A 6,612-nucleotide genomic window follows, 5' to 3' on the forward strand; every position below is an offset into this window, starting at 1 on the left:
AAACTATCAAAGCTATTGCTTTGAAACTTGCAACACTTGTTCACCATCATAAGCTGACCCTGTACATCAAGAAACATAACTCCATTCTGCTTTTTGCAAGAATTATTGCCCCTTTTGGACTTAGAAAATCAGTTTTCTTGGTTAAGTTTTATGTTTAGGTCAGCTTTTCTCCTAAACTATCAAAGCTATTGCTTTAAAACTTGCAACACTTGTTCACCATCATAAGCTGACCCTGTACAGCAAGAAACATTATTTAAACTCCGTCCTGCTTTTTGCAAGATTTATGGCCCCTTTTGGACTTAGAAAATATCAGATTTCTTGGTTAAGTTTTATGTTTAGGTCAACTTTTTCTCTTAAACTATCAAAGCTGTTGCTTTGAAACTTGCAGCACTTGTTCACCATCATAAGCTGACCCTGTACATCAAGAAACATAACTTCATCCTGCTTTTTGCAATAATTATTGCCCCTTTTGGACTTAGAAAATCAGTTGTCTTGGTTGAGTATTATGTTTAAGTCAGCTTTTCTCATAAACTGTCAAGCTATTGCTTTAAAACTTGCAACAGTTTTTCACTATCATAAGCGGATGCTGAACGTCAAGAAACATAACTCTATCCTGCTTTTTGCAGGAATGATGGCCCTTTTTAGACTTAAAAAATCATGGGTAGGACAATATTTCTATTATACAAAAAAAATCAGATGAGCGTCAGCACCAGCAAGGTGGTGCTCTTGTTACAAATTCATGCCCCTTTTTAGCTGACCAAAGGCTCAGGGTGAGCTATTCTGATCCTTCACCGTCCGGCATCCGTCCGTAAACTTTTACTTTAAACGACATCTCCTCATAAACCGCTAGGCCAATTTCATCCAAACTTCACAGGAATGTTCCTTGGGTGAAGCTCTACAAAAATTGTTCAAAGAATTGAATTCCATGCAGAACTCTGGTTGCCATAGCAACCGAAAGGAAAAACTTTAAAAATCTTCTTCTCAAAAACCAGAAGCCCTATAGCTTAGATATTTGACATGAAGCATTGCCTAGTGGACCTCAACTTAAATTTTTCAAATCATTACTCCGGGGTCAAAATTGACCCCGCCCCAGGGTTCACTTGATTTTACATAGGAAAATCTTCAAAATTTTTCTAAAAATAAACCAGAAGGCCTAGAGCTTAGATATTTCACATGTAGCATTGCCTAGTGGACCTCTACAAAATTTGTTCAAAGCATGACCACCTGGGTCAAAATTGACCCCGCCTCAGGGGTCACTTGATTTTACATAGGAAAATCTTCAAAATTTTTCTAAAAATAGACCAGAAGGCCTAGATCTTAGATATTTGACTTGTAGCATTGCCTAGTAGACTTCTACAAAAAAATTTCAAATCATGACCCCCGGGATCAAATTGACCCCGCCCCATGGGGTTACTTGATTGTACATCGAAAAATCTTCAAAATTTTCTAAAAATAAACCAGAAGGCCTAGAGCTTAGATGTTTGACATGTAGCATTGCCTAGTGGACCTCTACAAAATTTGTTCAAATCATGACCCCTGGGGTCAAAATTGACCCCGCCCCAGGGGTCACTTGATTTTACATAGGAAAATCTTCAAAATTTTTCTAAAAATAAACCAGAAGGCATAGAGCTTAGATATTTGACATGTAGCATTGCCTAGTGGACCTCTACAAAAGTTGTTCAAATCTTGACCCCCCAGGGTCAAATTGACCCAGCCCCGCTGCCCCAGGGGTTACTTGATTGTACATAGGGAAATCTTCATAAATTTGCTAAAAATAAACCAGAAGGCCTAGATCTTAGATATTTGATATGTAACATTGCCTAGCAGACTTCTACAAACTTTGTTCAAATCATGACCCCCAGGGTAAAATTGGCCCCGCCCCAGGGGTTACTTGATTGTACATCGGAAAATCTCCCAAAAAATTTCTAAAAATCATCAGTTTGACATTTGAAACATGTAGCTCATATTACTCTGGTGAGCAATCCAGGGTCATCATGACCCTCTTGTTCAACATCAAAGCATTTTTTGGTTAAGGTTTTGTTTGTTAGCTGGTATCTCAGTACCCACTTACGGGAATGGATAAAAACTTTACACACTTGTCCATTGTGATAAGCTGACATGCATTGTACAGGTTCCATAATTTTGTTTTAATTTTTTTTTTTTACAAAATTCTGCCTCATTTTCAAATTACATATTTATTTAACTTATTCATGTAAGTTAAACTTGCTGTAGTGACAAGGGTGTTTGGTTTTATTCTTAGTTCTGGTGTATTGCAGGGATATGAATTAGCAGGGACCCAGTAGCGCATGGCCCCTAGATTTTGGGCAGGGCCCCTAAATTGTTGGTAGAAAATGCCCATATACCTATTAAATGTTAAACATTTATTATATCCCCACCAAACATGTTTGGCGGGGGGGCTATATAGGAGTCAGTTATGTCGTGTGGCGTCCCGAAATCTATATGCCTGGAAGGATTTTAATTTAACTTCACATTATTATTCCTCAAGACCAGATGACATGTTTGAACACATCACCTATGCCTGATGGTCAGAGGTCAAGGTCACAATTCAAGGTCAAAGGTTAGATATTTGGTTTTTGCTTCATAACTTCTAAATGCCTGGAAGGGTTTTATTACTAAATGGCTTTGATTCAAACTTTAAATAGTTGTTCAACATCATCACCCATATCATGTGACACAAGGGCCATAACTCTTGCACCAATATTTCATAAATTATGCCCCCCTTTTAGAATTTCAGGTTAAAGTTTTGATACACTTTCAGTTATTACTAAATGGATTTGATTCAAACTTAAAATAGATGTTCCACCTTATCACCCACATCATGTGACACAAGGTGCATAACTCTGACACCAATTTTTCATGCCCCCTTTTACTTAGAATTTAAGGTTAATTTTGATGCATTTTCACTATGTCTCAGCTATTACTAAATGGATTTGATTCAAACTTAAAATAGATGTTCCACCTTATCACCTACATCATGTGACACAAGGTGCATAACTCTGACACCAATTTTTCATGAATTATGCCCCCTTTTATTTAGAATTTAATGTTAATTTTGATGCATTTTTAGCTGGACTATTCGAAGAATAAGTAGAGCTATCCTACTCACCACGGCGTCAGCGTCACACCTTGGTTAAGTTTTTCGTACCAGTCCACATTTTGACAAAGTCTTTTGAGATAAAGCTTTGAAACTTTCAACACTTCTTTACCATCACCATGGCCAGTTATAGGCAAGAGCACATAACTCCACCGGGGATTTTGGCTGAATTATGGCCCCTTTTGACTTAGAAATCATGGTTAAGTTTTTCGTACCAGTTCATATTTTGACAAAGTCTTTTGAGATAAAGCTTTGAAACTTTCAACACTTGTTTACCATCACCATGTCCAGTTATAGGCAAGAGTACATAACTCCATCAACGATTTTGGCTGAATTATGGCCCCTTTTGACTTAGAAATCAGGGTTAATTTTTTCGTACCATTTCATATTTTGACAAAGTCTTTGAAGATAAAGCTTTGAAACTTTCAACACCTGTTTACCATCACCATGTCTAGTTATAGGCAAGAGTACATAACTTCATCAAGAATTTTGGCTGAATTATGGCCCCTTTTGACTTAGAAATCTTGGTTAAGTTTTTCGTACCTGAGTTTATATTTTGTGTAAAGTGTTTGACGTATGGCTTTGAAACCAATTTTATAAGTAGTTATGGCCCTTTTCCAACTTAAAATTTGTCAAACTCATGGTTGCCGGACAATGTTGGCAAAAAGCCAGTCAATATGAGTATTGACCGGGCCGGCGGTCAATACCGGGTAAAACCGGTCAATACTGGTCGATTTAATACAATTGTCACTCTTGGGTGGTCAATACTGGCAATGCCGGACAGTAACTCAAGAAAGGCTTGACAGATTTAGATAAATTTTGGTACACAGGACTGGTGTGAAATCATAAAATACAGGTCAAGTTTAATTTAAATTGCACCTTCTTGTGGCCATGTCTTTCTTATGGTTGCCATTCTTCTGTGACAAGACCATATTGTTGGGGTATTCGTCACTTCTGTGATAGTTTTAGTTTTTGACAGTCTTGGCACCTAAATAGAAATAGCTAGTTTATATCCCTGTATTGTTTATTATAAGTGCATTAATGAATATTTTCTCTACTTTTTTTAAAAGGAAAGGAGGAGAAACAAAAAGATGTCTTCAGGTGCGGGGGATACTGAACATGAAAAACAACCATTACAGCAGGCAGGTCAGGATGAATCAGAACCAGCACAGGAAGTGCCTCAAAATGATTCTGCCAATGACCCAAATCTTACAGGGCAATCCCTTATCCGGCATACAGATGACACCCCAGAAAATGACCTAATGTCGCCGTACCATATGGAAGCTACTCGAGTCACGGATGCTTACGAAAATCCGTACAAAGAGACCACTGACACTACTCAGAACTTTATCCGTAGGGTTCCAAGTTCGGATCTGGTACCAACTCCTTATAAGAAATTCAACCATGTGATAATCTTGTCAGTGATTGCAACCATATTTTTCCTGTTTGTCGGTGTCTTTGCAATAAGGCTGGCCAGAAATGCAAAAATGCACCACACAAAAGGCTTGTATGGTTTGGCCCAGAGGGATAGCAAGAAGTCAGTAATACTTAGCTACCTCAGCCTTACACTAGGAACCCTGACTATAATAACTATACTTGTGTTAACTCACACAATTTAGTGAGTAGTTGAAGATTCTCACACAGGAGACAGCAGATCTTAACAAAATGATATTTTTGTAACTATGTTTTGGTAAAGGATATGTGTATTATTCAAAGGAAGGCATGAAAAAAAAAATGAACCAGATATCCTATTGATAAATTTTCTTTTAATAATTGTGTCATAACTTTTATTATTTTTTTATTTATTTTTTTCAATGGCATATTTTAGGTGAATTTATATCTAACTGGTACGAATCTCTGCATTTGTTTTGAAACAAAATACAGATTATTACATTGCAGGTATGTTTTACAGTTTCCAGTTTCTGTAATTGTAAATTAAAAAAAATATATAAGGCCTCAACACGAGGAATATCTGCTATGCTGGAAATTTTGTTTAATGTTAAAAAATCTGCTTAATACATTTTATAAGTTTGGGGAAAGAAGGTTTGTCATGTTGTAGTACAGATATACATTGTGTGTTTAAACCTTGTGAAAAGTACATCAGATATTGTTATTTAAAGTCATTTAAGCATGCTTGCCCTTCATCTTGCCTTGAAAATGATTTTCAGTTATAGAGAATAAAAAATAGACTTGTAGCTTTGATTAATGTGATTGTTCTTTACATAAGAAAGTCAACTATATTTTGTAGTTTTGAAGGGGGAAAAAACAATTGTATTCTGGTCAAAGTAACAATAGATGGAACATTGTTTTGAAATAATCTGTAATTGGAAAATAGAATTATTTATTCAGGCCTTTTCATGGTATTCAGAATGTTATAGTAACACTGAACAACTGACCCCAGTCTGTTTAAACAGAAAATTATTTTCAGCTTCGAAGAGAAATTGGTTAAGTACTGTTATAAGGTAGACGGTTGCCTATATAGATCCTGATGTAATATATTTAATTAATTTATTTTTTCAAACATATTTGTTTGATTTTAGTTTTATGAAACATGATTGTGTACCTTAAATGCTAGAAAATGAAAATAGGTACATGTATACTATGATGTACCATGTCACAATAAAATGGCCTAAGTATTTAGCAAGAAACTACTTTTTAAGTTGCTTTACAATGTGTTTCAACAGATCTGATTTTTATATTGTATTATTTTTTTTTTTATTTCTGTATATAAGGCCTAAAAAAATTTCTTTGTTTCTGGTATCCCGACCTACCCTAAATTTTTGGCCTGACCTTAAATGTTTTTATGGCCTTTGAAAGTTTGAGAATTTTTTTTCTCAACTTCTTAAAAAGTTGGAAAACTGCTTTTTTTAATGCTTTAAACATGGTCAGTGATATTAGAAATCAACTTACTGATGCTCTAAAGGCATAATCCCTATATTCATTTTTTGACACAAAAATAATTTCTGAATAGTCTCATTAAAAAAAAATCAAAAATTTTTTTTTTTTCGACCTACCTACCCTATTTTTTTTTAGCATGTTACCGGAAATAAAGAATTTTTTTTTTAGGTCTAAGAGATTATGTCGATGTAATGGGCCTGTAATGACAATAGACAGTTTCTGTTGGATTGTGCGTTCTCTGTACTATGCTGGCATCTTTTGGGCATAGGAGTAAAACTGCTTTTTTTTTTACCAAAAAAAAAAATCGAGAATGGAAAAATTGCTCAAAGAGATGTAATCTAAGGAAAATTATGTCTCCCCCAGGAGACATATTGTTTTTGCCCTGTCCGTCCGTCCGTCCGTCCATACGTCACACTTCATTTCCGAGCAATAACTGGAGAACCATTTGACCTAGAACCTTCTAACTTTATAGGGTTGTAGGACTGCTGGAGTAGACGACCCCTATTGTTTTTGGGGTCACTCTGTCAAAGGTCAAGGTCACAGGGGCCTGAACATTGAAAACCATTTCCAATCAATAACTAGAGAACCACTTGACCCAG

The sequence above is a fragment of the Mercenaria mercenaria genome, chromosome 4 (genome assembly GCF_021730395.1).
Source record: "Mercenaria mercenaria strain notata chromosome 4, MADL_Memer_1, whole genome shotgun sequence".
In the NCBI taxonomy this organism is placed as follows: domain Eukaryota; kingdom Metazoa; phylum Mollusca; class Bivalvia; order Venerida; family Veneridae; genus Mercenaria; species Mercenaria mercenaria.